General features: G+C 38.6%; 1 protein-coding gene across 2 annotated transcripts in view; it reads left to right on the forward strand.

Moving 5' to 3' along the window:
• syt12 (synaptotagmin 12) overlaps positions 1–17,590 on the forward strand; it is a 72,450-nt gene that overhangs the window by 7,541 nt on the left and 47,319 nt on the right. The window lies entirely within an intron of this gene.

Below are 17,590 nucleotides of genomic sequence, written 5' to 3' on the forward strand. Positions count from 1 at the left end.
TCAGATTATACAGGTTTACACAAAGAGTTCTGGCTAGCATAGTGCAAATGAAAATTTGGGATGGCCTCAAGAGTGGATTTCGGATCCCACCCATACAGATTGATTCTGTACTTTCTGGACCACCACTCTGTCAAAAACAGAGAGCAGGCACAATGGAGAAAGGCACACTAACTCCCATGTATATAAAAGTAACTGTCTGCATCTTCCCATATATATCACCAGATTTCTGAATGGAGAAACATTGCCATGGGGATATATTTTGGAAAACAGGTGATGGTTAAAGCTAGGGGGTGTCATTTCTGCTTCTTGCTTTGGACTCTGAGATCTTATACTAATCTGTTTATTTGAGGAAGGATTCTGCAAAGGTCTCCTGTTTGGTACATTTATTTAGAAAATGTCATGGTTATCAGACCATTTTAAATGTATGCATCTTTAGATATTTCTATCTTTCCTCCAGCATCAGGCACATAAATTTACCACTAGAAAACATAGCATATAAATAAAAGTATGGGGAGTAGATGTGGATTTTCCTGCACGGATACATAAAGGGTGTAGATTTGCTTTCTTCATCAAGAAATGGAAACTGGGGACACAGTTTCATTAAAAACAAAAACTGTTAACACTCAGAAACTAGGCTCCATTATATTAGGCTATTTATGTTTTCAGTTATTTGTGCTTTAAAACCTGAGGTCCTGCTGCTGTAGTTTCAGATGTGGCTGCCAATGATGGCAGGATTGCAGACTGGGGGCAGTTCCAGACAGCACTTTAATTTGGGCTGATTTGCATTACAGTCCACACACCAGCCCAACATCCATGCTTTCCTGCACAGGGGTGGTGGTATCCAGATGCCCTGCTGGACCACTAATTGAGAACTGAATCAGCTTTTATCAAATTTAGATAGAAATTGGAAATAGAAGTGGGTGTCATTGACACATTGCTGGACTGATCCTCTCCAAGAAGCCTCTGCCAAGTAGTTTCATGCCTTCTGTTAGGTTTGATTTGTTTTTTGCATCAGTATTGGGCAGTTAACTAGGAAATGCTGGAACTGTAGATTAACACACCTGAAGGGCTTTAAGAAGGTTTCCACAAATTTTGTATATTAGAGACATTCCAGTCTGTGGTGACATGGTTACTTCATGACAAGAGATGTGTGTTTGACATATTCTTTGTTAGTTCTTTCTGTCTTTCCATAGTTCGGAAACATAATTCTGGTATTCAGACAGCACCAAACCAGTGATAACATTTTGTCCCACCAGCACAGAGTTCTCACTTGTTGTGGCATGAGTCAGGATTCATTGTTTAGCTGCTGGTTCAAATCAAGCAAGGAAGCATAGAAGGCACAAGGCAGTTGTTTATTTCTGCAGCAAAAAGCCACTCTCTCTAGTAGGGAAGAGCAAAGTAAGGCCCTGAACAGAATTTGGAACCACATTTTAGCTGTTATCATGTATGCAAATTGCTATGAAATCAGTCTAACAAGATGTCAGACTGGCATGTGTGTCAACATTTAATCTCCTGTCTCTAGAACTATCCTTTCTGTACTTAAACATTCAGTACCAACTTAAAACATTCACTTGATTCTTTGTATTCTTGTCACTCTTATATCAGGCAAACAATACAATCTCTTGATGGATGGGAAAACTGGATTAGAGAATGTTGTAAAACTCTTAGGAATTTGCAATTAAGATGTGATGCCATCCCGTTTATAGAGCAAGTGTAGTATAGTTGTTTGCGCATTGGGCTGTTACTCTGGAAGCCAGGGCCTAAATCCATGCTCAGCCACGGAAACCTACTAGCATGATTTTTGGCATGCCACAAACTTTATAATAGGATCACTATAGGAAATAACATAGAGGGATTCAACTATAACAAGCCACCCTTTTATATCTTCATTCTATGTTTTAAATTGGTTCTTACTGGTATTGTTATTATGTTGTAATACTTTGGTTTTAATGTGTTTTATCTGGTTGAAGATGCTGTTTCTACATGTATTTTACTTTGCTTACTATTTGTTTTTTTGGGGAGAGGGGCTTGGCCCTGTGTTAGTCACCCTGAGTCCCTGCAGAGAGATGGAGATGGGATAGAAAAATTAAGTTGTTATTATTATTATTATTATTATCATCATCATCATCATCATCCCATTTTGTCGTATTTAGAATAGGCATGGTGGATATTTTATCCTCCAAATGGTGCTTGTGCTGTCTCACCTAAGCTGCTTTAAATGTATTTAGCGCTAATGTGCCTTAACTTTCTATTAGCTTGGAGGATGCTGGTTTGCCTTTCTGTTTGAGCAAGGAACCTCACAGAATCAATGTCTACTCTATTGTTTTCATGAAACAGTAATGATTTATTAATTGGTTTTGGGCCTATCTCTACCCAGGCACTATTTTGATTTCCCCACAGAAAAATCTATACTTAAAGTTTGAAGGTAACTCGTCGTTCTTGAAGTCACTGTTCGTGGATGATACAAAGGACAGATTAAAGTTTCCCTTACTCTCTTTCTCTGGTAGAGGGGCCTCTGGGGCGCTCAATGCCCAAGGTGATCAGGTTGAGAGAGCAGGTCTCTCCTGTTGAGACCTGGCACCTTGCTAAAGGCGCTGGAAACTCCACAGGCTGTCACGGACTAGTTATAGGTTAGTATAGTGTATAAGTTCCCAGAATAGTAGCAGTATTGGCTTAAAATGGCTTGTCCAAACCTGGATCTCACTGAGACCAACTATAGACACATCTTGCTTCCAAGATTCCCTGGTGGTAATAACCCTAAACTAAAGATGGTTCCCTTTCTCTGGGTAAAGGGGCGGGCCGACTTACTGCTTCAAACCAGAAAGGGTTTTCTTAAGCTCCACCCTCATAAAACTAACAGAAAAATGGCTATTCTCAAGCTGTGGGTGAGACAGCCTAACAAAATGAGCTGGAACTTATACAGTTCCCTCACAGTGCTTTCTATACGTTGTGTATACTTACTCCACCTAAATATTAGGAAGAATTTCCTGAGGACAAGTGTTCAGTAGTGGAATATGCTGTCCTAGAGTGTGTTGGAGTCTCCTTGAGGTTTTCAAGCAGAGGCTGGATGGCCACCTGTCAGGGGTGCTTTGATTGTGCCTTTCCTGGATGGTCCTGCTGGTCTCTTCCAACTCTATGATTCTATGATTCTACTAGAGTTTTGGAGAAATGTAGTCCAGTCCTGTATAGGAAATCACTAATTCACCATCTTAAGAGACCCATAGCCACACACCCTCATGTCCCATTTTGTTCTCACCACTCTGTAATAACAATGACAATTATGGTCAAACATTTTGAGAGGGTATACCATGTCTACCACAGAGCTGTATCTCTTGATCCAAGTGATTAAATCATAAAAAGTCATAGCATCAGCACTTTCACATTTCTGTTCATTTTAAGTTGTTTAAACAGCATAATTCAGTTTGGAGAATTCTACCCTATCAATCAGTACCTGCCCAGGTTAAACAAAATGTATTATAATTATTCATGAATGGCAGTTAAAATTAGATAAATATTAATGAGGATGTGTTAAAGTTATGTTGAAAAGATTGTTAAAATAGGCGTTAGTGGTATATCTGAGTAAACTGTCTGAAAATAGTTACTTTTTGAGAAAAATAAATAAACTGGAAAAGCCAGAGGTTAGGATAAACATTATACAGTATTATAAAATCAGTGAATTGTTAATATCCTTATTTGAAAATGAAAAGAAACTGCCAAACAGACCTAGTAGAATTTCTGTTAAGCTCTTCAAGATTAGAAATAGTGAAATTGTGGCAAGTTTTAGAAGATCTTTCTGTACAAAGGTGATTAGATAGTCTGGTCAGTAACACTATTAGAAAGGCCGACACATAAACTTTAGAAAGAGGAGAATTCAAGAGATATATTTGAAAATATTGGGAAGTCTTTACTGTTTATGCTTCTTGAGGAAATTCTGGACTTAAAGCATCCCTCTGGAAAACTACATTTTGGGCAGGAATAATGCACAAGTTAGTGCCTCAAAGATATATACTTAAGAGTGATTTATAGTGATACATATTTAGGTTTACTATGATTTGGATGTCGTATTTGTTGGCAATCTCCCATTAAAGTACTAAACAGGGTGGTCTCTGCTTAGCTTCTGGTGTCAAACAGCATTTATTCTATAGTGTAGATGCACCTAGGTTCTCTAATGCTGGGATCAGAAGTGTGGTAATTTGATGGTATTCATTTCGAGTAACTGGTCTCACTGGGAATGTATTCCCTGTGAATATGGGGTGGTTACTAAAATTATCCATCCTCCTGAACATGTTGTATCTTGTACCTGATAAAAAAGAAGACAAGGAAACATTCAAGTCATTTTACATTATAGATGGGAAACCTACAGCCCTTGGGCTAAAAGCCCCATGCATACGATTGCCTCAGTTCTGTAAAAGACTGACAGAGATTTGACTTCAGCCATTTTTATGTCTGGCTCTGCTTATTGCTGGCTCCTTCCCTAATCAGAATGTGTTCACACTCCCCGCCCAACCAGTTTTCTTGAAGGCAATGCCTGTCTCAACATACAAAAGAGTTCCTGCCCTTCCTTTGTATAAACTTCTCATTCTGACCCTTATTCTTTATAGTCCAGGAGTTTCAGCATTAATGTCAGTAGAGCTATAGAGGAATATAAGTGAGTAAAGAGCTCCTCTCTTAACAGTTTATATCTGCTGTAAAATCTATCTTCAGTACTTCTAAAAGAATATGCCCAGCTTCAGTAACTCTTACAATTGGATCTCTACATCCAGCAAGATATTAACTATTGATCTACATATCTGAAGCATGCTGCTTAGTGATACGGCAAAAGAGATGTAAGTGGCTCTAATTATGAGAGGTAGGAGCAGCAACATAGTATAGTTCTGTGCTCTTCAATTTTCCTTTCTGCCTGATGTGAGGCCAGGACCCACACCCGAATGCCCACTTTGGTAGCCATGGTGGCAGCAGTAAAATAAACACGCTTATCATTGCTTTCCCCTCCTGCCCCTGGCACAATCACTCTCCCCCTCCAGCTCTCCATTTCTGGCTTCCTCTTCCTCAGATTCCTTCCATTGTGTTCATCTCTTTTTCTTCCTTATTCTCCCCTCTTACCTAACTTTCATACATCTCTTTGTTTCCTCTCCTCATCAGTTTGTCTTACTGCTAGGCTCCTTCCCCATTATTACTTGATGCCTAGGGATCACTAAATGAATTTCATACCCTTCTCTTTTTTCTTTCTGAGGGAAACACAATTTGTCCTTTGTGTATATGTGTGTTCATATCACCTGTTGGGTTAGGATGACCCTGTGAATTTAATAGAACTTTCTTAGGCAATACTTGGAGATGGGTTTGCCAGTTTTCTCCTCTGAAATACAACATACACACCTGGTATTTGTTGGCAGTCTTCCATCAAAGTATGAACCAGGGCTGGCCTTGCTTATCTTCCAAGATCAGATGGGATCTAGTGCCTCCTTTGCCCCCCTCCCCCCATAATTAAAATACGCAGATATCTGAGTTCTCCTGAGTATGCTATTGTGGATGGTTATTTCATTTTGACTCAATAACTGGTGGTACCCATCCAACAAAGTTGGAAAATAGAAAGGATTATTATAACAAATGGGACAGCTTCTACTACAGTGTAAACTGATGGAGTTTCCTTGGTTTACTTTGTCATGTCTCTGCTTTTAAATTAATGTGTGTTGGTCTTGGATAATGAGCAACAACATACTCCTTATGAATAGACATACTCCTATTCTTTGTGTTCTATTCATGATAAGTTCATTGCCATTACCATCAGAAGACATGTTTTTATCAGCTGATGTTTATATGAGCCTTTGATAAGAAGTAGGTTCAAGAGATATGTAATCAAATGATTGGTGCCAATGCTTTGTAACATTGGAAAGGGATATCCAGAAGAGTCAGAGTCTTGTTCCCTAAAATGAAATCGAATATTTAGAAAGTGGTTCCTTAGTTAGGTATTATCTATTACAAGCCCACTGGGGAAAATCTGAGAATCAGCTGAGAAAATTTAGAAGCATATTCAAATGGACCAATTAAATGGGATTGTGAATTTAAATCAGATTCCATCAGCCATCAGATATTAGCAAATCCTATCCCCACCCTCGTAATAATGAAGTACATCTTCCTGGGGTTCATTATTGGTTAAACATTTGTTTATGGTCTTTTTCAGGTCATTTCTCCTATTCACATCATTTTGAGTTAGCTTGGCTTCATGCATGAGGCAAGCCAATGCACCTATGCTCTTCATGTTATGCTGTCTAATACACAGATGTTCTAACTTTATATTTTAACTAAGTGCATGTATTTCTTTAACCATTCAGCACTCGTCCTGTTACTGGTGGACAGATACAAATGAGAGAAAGGAGTCCTTCAGATAACCTGGTCCCAGGCTACTGCCAAATCTAAGTGTAAATAAACTTTCATATACTGTATGTGTGAGATAACATAAAAACTTGTTCCTGAAAAAAAAGTGTTCCTGAAATGTAATAAGAAAAAGCTTCCCAGTTTCTTTTAATTTCCTGTTACAAACATGCCATAACAAGAACATCTTCAAAATGTAAACTAGCATGGCTTTCTATCTCAGCCAATTAAAATTAGCATCCATTAATTGAAATTTGCTTTAGTAGAGAAGTTGATTGATTTGCTGTTTAATGCACAGAGCCCAGGTTTTAATCATGGTTGGGCTTCCTATTATTTGGTGACAATTAGCTTTTCCTTTATTCTCTGGAGTCTTTCTTCTGTCTATGGTGGTGTTTTTTTCATGGCATCCAATTATTAGTTCTTCTTTCAAATGGAATGTATTTTCCCTGGCATCATTTAGCCCTGCTTGTCATCACTCTCCAGTCTAGAGCAGCTCATAAAGAACACTAATGAGGACTTGTCTCCTATCACCTGTGTCTTCATTAGATTTTCATCAGCTAAAATAGGGTCTACTGGCGCTGTGAAACTGTGGGTGACATAAGCTAACAATATTAAATAATGTTATTATAATATATGAACATAGACCTTCAGCAGTAGCCCCATGGTCTAGGATTCCCATTTTCTAGGATGGAAAGTGGAGAAATATTCCCTTTTAAAGAGAAATAAAATTCTTCTGTGATATACAATCTTATGGAACTGCCTTATAATGAGTCTCATCATTGGTCTGTTTAGTTTAGGTTGGTCTCTTTTACATGCTTATTAAGTTTGCAGATGACACCAAATTGGGAGGGATCAGAATTCAAAATGACCATAATAGATTAGAGAGCTGAGCCAAAACTAGCAAAATGAATTTCAACAAGGACAAATGGAAGATACTAGACTTAGGCAGAAAAAATGAAATACAAAGATGGGTGACGCTTGGCTTGACAACAGTTCATGTGAAAAAGATCTTGGAGTCTTAGTGGACAACAAGTTGAATGTGAACCAACAGTGTGATACTGCAGCTAAAAAGCCAAAGGGATTTGGGGCTGCATCAAAAGGAGTATAGTGTTAGATCGAAGGAAGTTATCATACCTCTCTATTCTGCTTTGGTCAGACCTCACCTGGAATACAGTGTCAAATTCTGGGCACCACAATTCAAGAGAAATATCGACTAGCTGGAAGGTATCCAGAGGAGGGCAACTAAAATGATCAAAGGCCCTATGAGGAACATCTTAAAGAGCTGGGTATGTTTAGCCTGCAGAAGAAAAGGTTGAGAGGAGACATGATAGTCATGTATAAATATGTGAAAGGAGGTCATAAGGAAGAGGCTTGTATTCTGCTGCCCTGAAAACTAGGACTCGGAACAATGGGTTCAAACTACAGGAAAGGAGATTCCACTTGAACATTAGGAAGTACTACTCCCTGACTGTAAGAGCTGTTCAGCAGTGGAACTCTCTGCCTCGGAGTATGGTGGAGGTTCCTTCCTTGGAGGTTTTTAAACAAAGACTGGCTCACCATCTGTCAGGGGTGCTTTGGTTGTGCTTTTCTTGTGTGGCAGGGATTTGGACTAGATGCCCCATGTGGTCTCATCCAACTCTATGATTCTATGACTGGAACTTACTTAGTTCAAAAGTCAAAGATCCGTAGCGAAGAAGATTTTGGAGATCTCTTTAACTTTAAATGCCAGGAGTTGGAGCTAAGATATACAGACAAAGCCTATGGTCTACTACTGAACTGAATCCTCGTGTTGAAAATATTTACTGTGGTTTAAATACCAGAGCAGTCAATGCACGTAGCCCTTTCAAAGCCAGAGGAGTTATAAAGGCTTTCCCTGCACAGAAACACTGTTTCTTTTTTCTTTTTTCCTTTTTGAGCAGGAGAGAAAATGTTGTTTCTTCCTGGCATTTGAAAACAATACCTACTTTTTCTCCTCAACACCTGAATTGGTATCAAAGAATACAGCTAGGGAGGGAAATTTTAGAATATGATCACACTGTTTTGACTGAAAAGGAAACATAAAATACTAACATTCCCCACGGATCTTTGTGTCTTCTTCATAGCATAATGTAGGTTTGTACTGATTTTTTTATGTTTTATTTTCATCCTGAGCTGCTCTGAATAGGTACTTGAAGGCTTTTATCCTTGTAACAAGTTACTGAGGCAGAGAAATGGTAGAAATTTTCCATATCTGTAAAATTTGTAATTAATGGAAGCCTTTACATAGGTCTTTTCTTTCTTTTTAGGCTTTTAGTCCATTGTTAGAATGGTGGTGCTTGAATAATAAAAGAAGAAATTAAATTCCTTAAAGCAACTTAAAATTCTAAGTGAATTAAAATGCCTAGGTGAACAAATGCATTCTTGCTTATTGCTGAGAAAGGGGCCTGCAGCATAAGATTATTTGCTGTGTAGGGAAGGGCATTCCATAACCAGGCTGCCACTGCTGAGAAAGCCCTTTCCTTTGTTATTAAGCAGCTCTGTCTCTGCTGAAGTATCTCATCAGGGAATAGTAAATTATGGGCAGACTGATATGGATAGAGGCATTCTTTCAGTGTGGATCCCAAGTTACATAGTACCAGCATCTGGAATTCAACCAGAAAGCAAATTCACATCTTTTCTTCATTTCCTTTAAAAGATTCTCATGATTTGCATAGTCTTAGTCATGCCACTTAATATTCTGGTGGCTGTATTTTGTATCAACTCAAGTTTCCAAGTGGTATCTGGGGAAGCTCCACATATCAAGGACAGGGGGAGGCTAGTTTTCAGATTACCAAGATATGTAGCCAGAGTATCAATTAACAACCACAACGGGCTAACCAGTTTGTTTGTTTGTTTGTTTAGGCAATTTCTATCCCGTCTTTCCCCACTTAAAGGCCCAAAGCAGTTAACAGCATTCATTAATAAAATTAAACAATACAAACATTGAAACAACACAGTGCTGAAGAATGCTAAAACCTGCATAATAAAACTATAAAATCCCAAAATTAAGAGTTACCAGAAGCCATCTAGGTGCCATTGTCATTACAATAGATCCAATCAGACTTTTTTTTGAAGCTTAGCAAGGTATGGGCAGATTGGTGGAAGGCACTTCATTTTACTGAGGACACTATCAAATGACAAACCTGAGGTGCCCCAGTGCCACCACAGCCATGCATGGGTTCCAGCAGTTATATGGTGTCCCTCCAGCAATGGTTTGTGGCCAGCCTTTGGCAGACTCTTTGCAAGTGCTATAAGTCTTGTTTAAGAATTAGGATGTCTTCATCATAGGCTATCACTTGTGGCTGAGTATGATTGTCTTCCATGAGTCTTGGTGGTGGGTCCATATGTGACTGTAGAGACCTATTCTGGATCCACATGGTTTTTCACAATGAGGGCATAGATTTCCAGATGGAATTAGTATGTATTCTTTATCTGGGCTAGATAGCCAGGTGCAGTGGAACAGGCATAAGTTCAACTGGAATTGCACTGAATCTCATCCCAACCTGGAAATGTTGGAAATTACTTAGGTCTTCTCCTTGAGCTAATTGATTTGGTGTTGTGGTTGCATTTTTGGGCTAGAGAAGATTTGGATTTGACCTAACTTAAAACCTCTTTTGTCCATCCCCCTTTTTGGGTTATTAACAGCAGTTCTTACTGCAGATAGTTTGGCAGATATTATGAAATCAACTAGCAGAGGAGGATTCTACAAACAGAATAAGGTCCTGCTTAATCATGACCCTTACACCTCTGGTACATTGTTGAAGTAGGCTTACCCTACTCATTAGTTCAAGCACTTTTTAAAGGTGACTCTCAAAGTAGTTTACATGAAAACAGTGAAGCAATAAGCATGAACCAAACTAATGCTGTCTTCAAGGGACAATAGTCTTTTAGTCGTCCCTTGGTGGTAGTTGGGGGAAGCAAGACTACTGTGTTCATTTTACAAATCTCCTGAATTTGGACTTTAGAAATCTGAATTCCCGTTCAGTCTTCTCTAGACAGTGGATTTAGGGATATTTCTGAGCAGTGTTTCCCATTTGTACCATAGAAATAAAACAGTGACTACTCTGTTGGGCTTTTTGATGGATGAATGAAAAAAACAAAACATTGGGTTTTAAAACATGGCTAGGTTATAAATCTAATAAGACACATTTTTTAAAAAATGCCTGTTATCTAATATTGGTGTATAGCTATCAGATGCCATCCTTCCATACATTGCAAATTATGTGAAATTCTTAGGGCTACTGTTTTGTCAGTATTTAGTAACTAGCTGTATTTTTGTTGTTGACTGATGCCATAAGTGGCAATGCAGAAGTGATGGATAATCTGGGATTAAAGTCTCAAAGTATGTAATTAGAGAGTGGGAATAGTTTTAGTGTTTATATTACATTTTCAAATTCAGTTTGTGTTCATTTTTTAAAATATTAATTCAGTGCACTGAACATATCGCTTTCCAGAATGCCATGAGCAAAATACAAGCATCTCTCGAAGAGCATACAATACTGAGAAAGAGAGGCAGTGATAGCAAACACACAGAGAAAAGAGCAGTGGGAGATCTAAGAAGAACAAAGATGGATGTGAGCAAATGCTTGCTGCACAAATTCCAGGCTTTCAGTATTTATTCAAAAATATGTCCTGCCATATCTGGTCTGACTTACTTTCAAGAAGGTGTGCCTAGAATTGCAAGCTTCCTTTGACTAAGGGATGATGAGTAAGGAGTTTGTCCAGAGGTTTCATAGAGAGCCCTAAATCTCATTATCTCATTAACCTGCTACATCTTGCTGAAGTCTGATGCACAACAAATACACTCCCCAATCCTCAGATGGCATAGACAATGGTCATGTTGGGTGGATATGATGGGGTGTCTTCCCATGCATTATTTGAGGAAGTCAGAGCTTGTGAATTAGAAGAAATTATTTTATATTTTACTTGTTCTATTTTTTGACAGCTCAGGGCTTGTGTACTTCAGCACCAAGGACAGCTCCAAGGATGACTGATGATCTTGGATCTATAGCAAATTTACATTCACATTTGCCCTGAGGCATTGTAGTGGCTTAAATCTGCTACACTAAATTGAATGTCCCTAGCATGTTTTAGAGATGTGTTTATAGTTCTTGATGATTTGAATGTTTGTTAATAGGTACACTAAAACTGCAAATAGAAGTCCCTAAATGCCTTAATCAGAATTTGGACATGTTATTAAAATGTCAAACATGTTTCTCTTTAAAATTTACAAGCAATGCATCAGACTTTTTGTTGCATACTTAATACAAGTAGCAAGTGATGAAAGATATAAGTAACATGTTACCTTTTTATCATTTAGAAGATTTCCTGATCCTGTCTTAAAAAAAAAAAAAGCAAAGAGGACTTGAAACACCCTATAGCTATAATGCAGAAAAAGACAAAGACTCCAGATGTTGGAAAAATAAATGATTTTATTGTTGAAAATAACTCAACACTATTAGCCAAAATGTGTTGGGCAGTTTTCACAAATAAAATATCAAAAGTGTGTGTGTGTGTGTGTGAAGTAGTTTCAGCAGAGATACAGTATTTTCATTGTGTTGCCTCAGAGACTGGATCCCTTGTTCCACTTTAAAATGACTATCATGGAGAAGAGTATAAAAGTGTCCCAAGAAGATAACGATTACATATAATTTCTGTTTCTAAATGTCTTTGGAATGGGGTAGAAAGTGGCTGGCCTCTCTCTTTCCCCCTGCAACTGAGCCAGTAGTAGATTTTCCTCTCAATTAAAATCCCCCCCACCAGAAATGGTAAAGAGTCCCCCCAGTTGCATATTATGTATTTCACTGAAACGGATTGCCAGTTAACATAACAGAATCTAGAGCAGTTCCCACGCACTACTATGGCAGAAAATCCCTCCAGGCCATTGTGATATAATAAACAGTTTTTGTTGAAGGAAACCATTTACTATCTCTGGCAAAATCTATCTACTTTGCAGTGACCTCTGAACAAGGCCAACTTCATATGAAATGACTTGGCTATATATTATCCAGCACAGGATCATTCGTATAGAGAAATAGGCAAGTGATGGGAAAATAATGAGAACTAGCCACACAGCAACACTGAGCATAAGATAGCTGCAGAATTTGAAAGAGCTGGAAAGGGGAGCAGTGGGATGTTTTGATGGGATGTAAGGAGCAAGGAGAGGGATGATCTCCAAAATAGTAGAAGCGTACTCCTATTTGTACTGTTTTGTGTATTTCCTTTCGAAGGTTAGATTATAAGATATATGAATTCCCTCCTGTTTCTTGTTTCCCTGGAGAATGAAACAGGCACCAAAAAAGCCAGCAGCAACTGAGCCACATTTCTGAGCTTGAAATGAGATAAATATCCCTGCTTTCATTTGTTTGTCTCTCATTTTTACCAAAATTGCATATAAAAGGTAAAGGTTTCCCCCTGACATTAAGTCCAGTCGTGTCCAACTCTGGGGGTTGGTGCTCATCTCCATTTCTAAGCCGAAGAGCCGGCATTGTTCATAGACACCTTCAAGGTCATGTGGCCAGTATGACTGCATGAAGCACCATTACCTTCCCCCCGGAGTGGTACCTATTGATCTACGCACATTTGCATGTTTTTGAACTGATAGGTTGGCAGAAGCTGGGGCTAACAGCGGGCACTCACTCCGCTTTCCGGATTTAAACCTGTGACCTTTCGGTCCACAAGTTCAGCAGCTCAGCATTTTAACATGCTGCGCCATCAGGGGCACCAAAATTGCATAATAGGTCCCAAAGTGAAAAGGGAGATTTTCTTTTTAAACTAAGCCTTTTTCCTGAAGAACATCCTTTCTTCCAACTAAATTTAATCTACATCTGAAAAATCTTGTAGTTTACACTCAGGATATCTTGCCACTATTAAGTATTTCTTTATCTGTTTCCTTTCCAATAAGACTATGTCCAAACTGGCTAATAGCATATCAGATGAATAAAAAAAATATTAACAATGAAAAATTAGAACAGGTATACAAATAGTATCAGTGAGTAAATACATCATGTAAACAAATGTCTTAATTATTGCTTCTTGACCATGAGAGCTTGTGGAACTCTCTGCCTCATAGTATGGTGGAAGCTCCTTCTTTGGAGGCTTTGGAACAGAGGCTGGATGGCCATCTGTCATGGGCACTTGGTGCTTTTCATGAATGGCATGGGATTGGACTGGTGGGCCCTTGTGGTCTCTTCCAACTCTGTAATTCTATTATCCTATACAACATTTCATTGAATTATAGAAACAGCTCGCTTTGTCCCCCGTACCTATTCTTTAGGCTTACTGTTTATGAAGGTTCTTGATGTGGACTGAAAATATAACTCATTCTGACATTTCATTGTTAGTACATTGTAAACTGGTTGCCTAATACAGTGCTTTCAATCTTTCTTGATAATTGGCTGTTAGGGTTCAATGCAATTTGACACCAGTTTAACTGCCATTGCTCATTGCTATTAAATCATGCAATTTGTAGTTTGGTGAGGCACCAGTGCTTTTTGACAGAGCTAGCTAAAACTATAACTCCGAGGATTCCATAGCATTGGGTCATGGCATTTAAAGCGGTGTCAAACTGCATTAATTCTGCAGTGTAAATGCACCTTAAATATATAGCATAGTAGTTCTCAACCTTTGGGTGCCCAGATGTTTTGGCCTTCAACTCCCAGAAATCCTAACAGCTGGCAAACTAGCTGGGATTGCTGGAAGTTGTAGGTCACAATACCTGGGGACCCAAAGGTTGAGAACCACTGTTCTAACATAACAATATAATTTATACAACTTTAAAGTCTCATTTACTTCAGCAGCATATGTGTCCTTGATATTTACATACACTTAACTTTATTTAGATTTTGCCACTGAATTTAAAACATTTCCCTAAAAGGTATTTTATGTTTATTTATTGGAAATTGGAAACAACCTACTTTCTATATGCACAATTGTGGCATCATTCCATCTCTTCCTGAGCCTTCTTAAAGCATCTGATACTCTTGCAGAAATTAGTGGTGATATGCATGTGAATGTATTTCTAAGAAAAAGAGGGGTCAGTTCAACAGAATTCAACAGAATTTGAAGTCATTTTGTTTTTTTAAATTGCCATTAAATCTGCAGTATTGTTGGGTATGTTTTGTTTTCAACCACAGAAACAGTCAAATTTTATTATTTCAACAATTGTCGTTCTTCTTAGTTTTAGGAAAACATGAGATAAATAAAACTTATCAAGATTTCCATGACTGTTTACAGGTTCCCATGTCGGACTCAACGGTATATTCTTTTGTTCATCTCAATATAAACAGAAGCTAGACCATAAGATGTTACTGAGATATAGGAGTCCTTGAGAAATCATTGAGAAATTAGGCACAGTGGGCAATGCAATTCACCCCACTAAAGTTTGTGTTGAGAAAACTTGGCAGGGATTCTTGCTTCAAAACTTGAGGATTGTTAAATACTTGAAATGATAAAGACTAAGCAAGGATGTCGAAGCCAGTCCTTACATAGCTGTTCATCATTTGGACATGAAGTGGAATAATGTAATAATTTCTCCCTGCAAACAAAGAAAGATTCTTCAAGGGGGAAAAAGATAAATCTGATCCTCTCCCATTGGCAGGTTATAGTTCAGTACTTTTCCAGCAGTCGATGTCCTCTAATCTTGGATGACCTAATTGAGAGCAGGTTTAAATAACACATTTGTACACAAGAGTATATACCACTGACACATGCAGTGTAAAGGACTGGGGAAAGAATTACTTTATACATTATTTTTCAGCATATTGGCTGAAATTTTAAACTTGTTTAGTCTACCAACTCATCAGGATATTGCTTGTTGTTGGGGAAAATATTATAGTGCAAAGTCTGACATCTTATTTGTATGTGAATGGTATACTGAGAATGCAGCATATAATCGCAGTAACTTGTGATCATAGCTAATACACTTATGTAGCAGTAGTAGGAGAAGGAGAAGGAGAAAGGCAATGACATGATAACCAAGACTTAGCTTATATTGGATCTATATTACTTTGAACTGCATTATATGGTCAATGTAGACTCATATAATGCAGCATTAATTGCATTGAACTGCATTATATGGGTCTACACTGACCATATAATACAGTTCAGACTGCATTATTTGGCAGAGTAGATCCAGCCTCAGTTCTTAGTTCACCAAAGCAATTTCATATCAGAACTAAAAACAGAAAACAAAAAAATCATGCATACTGAGATTTTCCTCTTTGTTCCTAACTGGGAAAGGTAGCATATTGCAAAACTGATTTTTCAATTTGGTGCTGAACGCTTGCCGGCCCAACAATAGTTTTTAGTGTTTGGTTGGATTTGACTTGCACGGCATGGGACTGTTTTGCATGAGGTTGACTGTGAAGACTGGGAGCCCGTCTCGGTAGCAAATGCGCCACAATAGCACCATATGCAAGCAAGCCTAAAATGAAGCTCTTAAGATGCAAATTAAAGTACCAAAAGTAAATATCAACCAGGGGATTCCCATCTTTCTTGCCAGAGGTTAGTAACAGTGCATGGCAGCTTTCTTTTATCTTCCTCTTGGTGAAAGTGGCACTTGTTGAGTTTCTGCCTGTTACATAATTGTTGGAAGTATAATGCTTCTATAGGTAACATGGTAGCAACCCAGGGAATGACTCATAATTAATCATCATGGTTTGAATTGGACAAATGTGTAATCTTACCAGGTTTTTAGTACTATACACAATGTCGTTGAGTGCCTTACGGTCATTTCTGACTTCTGGCAACCCTATGGCAATTTATCACAGGGGATTTTTGGATGGGGAGGGGGGTCTTTCTGAGACTGAGGCCCCTTCTACACTGCCATATAAAATCCAGATTATCTGATGCTTTGAACTAGATTATATGGCAATATAGATTCATATAATCCAGTTCAAAGCAGATAATGTGGATTATGTGATTTGATATTCTGAATTATATGGCAGTGTAGAAGCGTGAGAGAGTATGACTCATCCAAGGTCATGTAGTAGGTTTCTATTGCTGAGCAGGAAAGTGAACCCTGGTCTCACAGTGTACTAGCCCACTGCACTGGCTGTCTACTACAATCATACGTGAAGTAAATCCTTCTTACATTACAGGACTCATTTCTGAGTGAAACTGTAGAGGATTGTGCTGTAAGTAAGTTTGGTTTTAGGTAAAGGTGAAGGTTTTCCCCTGACGTTAAGTCCAGTCGTGACCGATTCTGGGGGTTGGTGCTCATCTCCATTTCTAAGCCGAAGAGCCAGCATTGTCCGTAGACACCTCCAAGGTCATGTGGCCGGCATGACTGCATGGAGTGCTGTTACCTTCCCGCTGGAACGGTACCTATTGATCTACTCACGTTTGCATGTTTTCAGACTGCTAGGTTGGCAGGAGCTGGGGCTAACAGCGGGCGCTCATTCCGCTCCCGGGATTTGAACCTGGCACCTTTTGGTCCGCAAGTTCAGCAGCTCAGCAGCTCAGCGCTTTTTTCTCCCCCTCCCCAGAGGGAATTTTTATTAATCATTATTTTATAATACATAATCATAATTACATTTTCCTTTTCCATTCCCTTCTCCCTCCCCCACACCCACCCCACCCCCCTCCCTGTTGACAACGTAGACCTTATTTTCTTGTTACATGAGCCTTCTTTCCATTCTTTCCAGTTTTTTCTTCCAACTTTCGTCGTATGGTTTAACAATCTGTAACCACCTGCTAAATGGAGTCCATATTTCTTTAATTTTCTTCTGTTTGTCTGACCATGTTTTTTGTTTCTTATAATGTCCATAATATCCAGTTGTATTTGATCCCATATATATTCATGCCATTTTTCAAGTGGAAGGATAAAAAGAAATGGACACTTGAGCAGCTCAGCGCTTTAACACACTGGGCCACCAGGGGCCCCATAAGTTTGGTTGTACTCAGCCTCAAATCACTGGGAAAAGTTAGCTTAAATTGTATTGCTTTAAATAGCATTGAAACATGATTAGAACTAAAGAATAACTGGATCCATACTAGCGATTCACAAACAAAACAGAACAAAGTACGATAGTTTATAGAGGACATATAAACTTAAGACATGAATAAAACATCTGCTCTTTTGTTAAAGCTCCAATACTATTCAGTGGTGGCAAAGCTTGAAATCCAGGGCTGGGATTCTTGAGCTAGGCAAAGCTTGTGGTCATTATGGCTGCAAGATTCTGTAAATTGTGGTCCAGAG

Source organism: Anolis carolinensis, chromosome 1 (genome assembly GCF_035594765.1).
Source record: "Anolis carolinensis isolate JA03-04 chromosome 1, rAnoCar3.1.pri, whole genome shotgun sequence".
In the NCBI taxonomy this organism is placed as follows: Eukaryota; Metazoa; Chordata; class Lepidosauria; order Squamata; family Dactyloidae; genus Anolis; species Anolis carolinensis.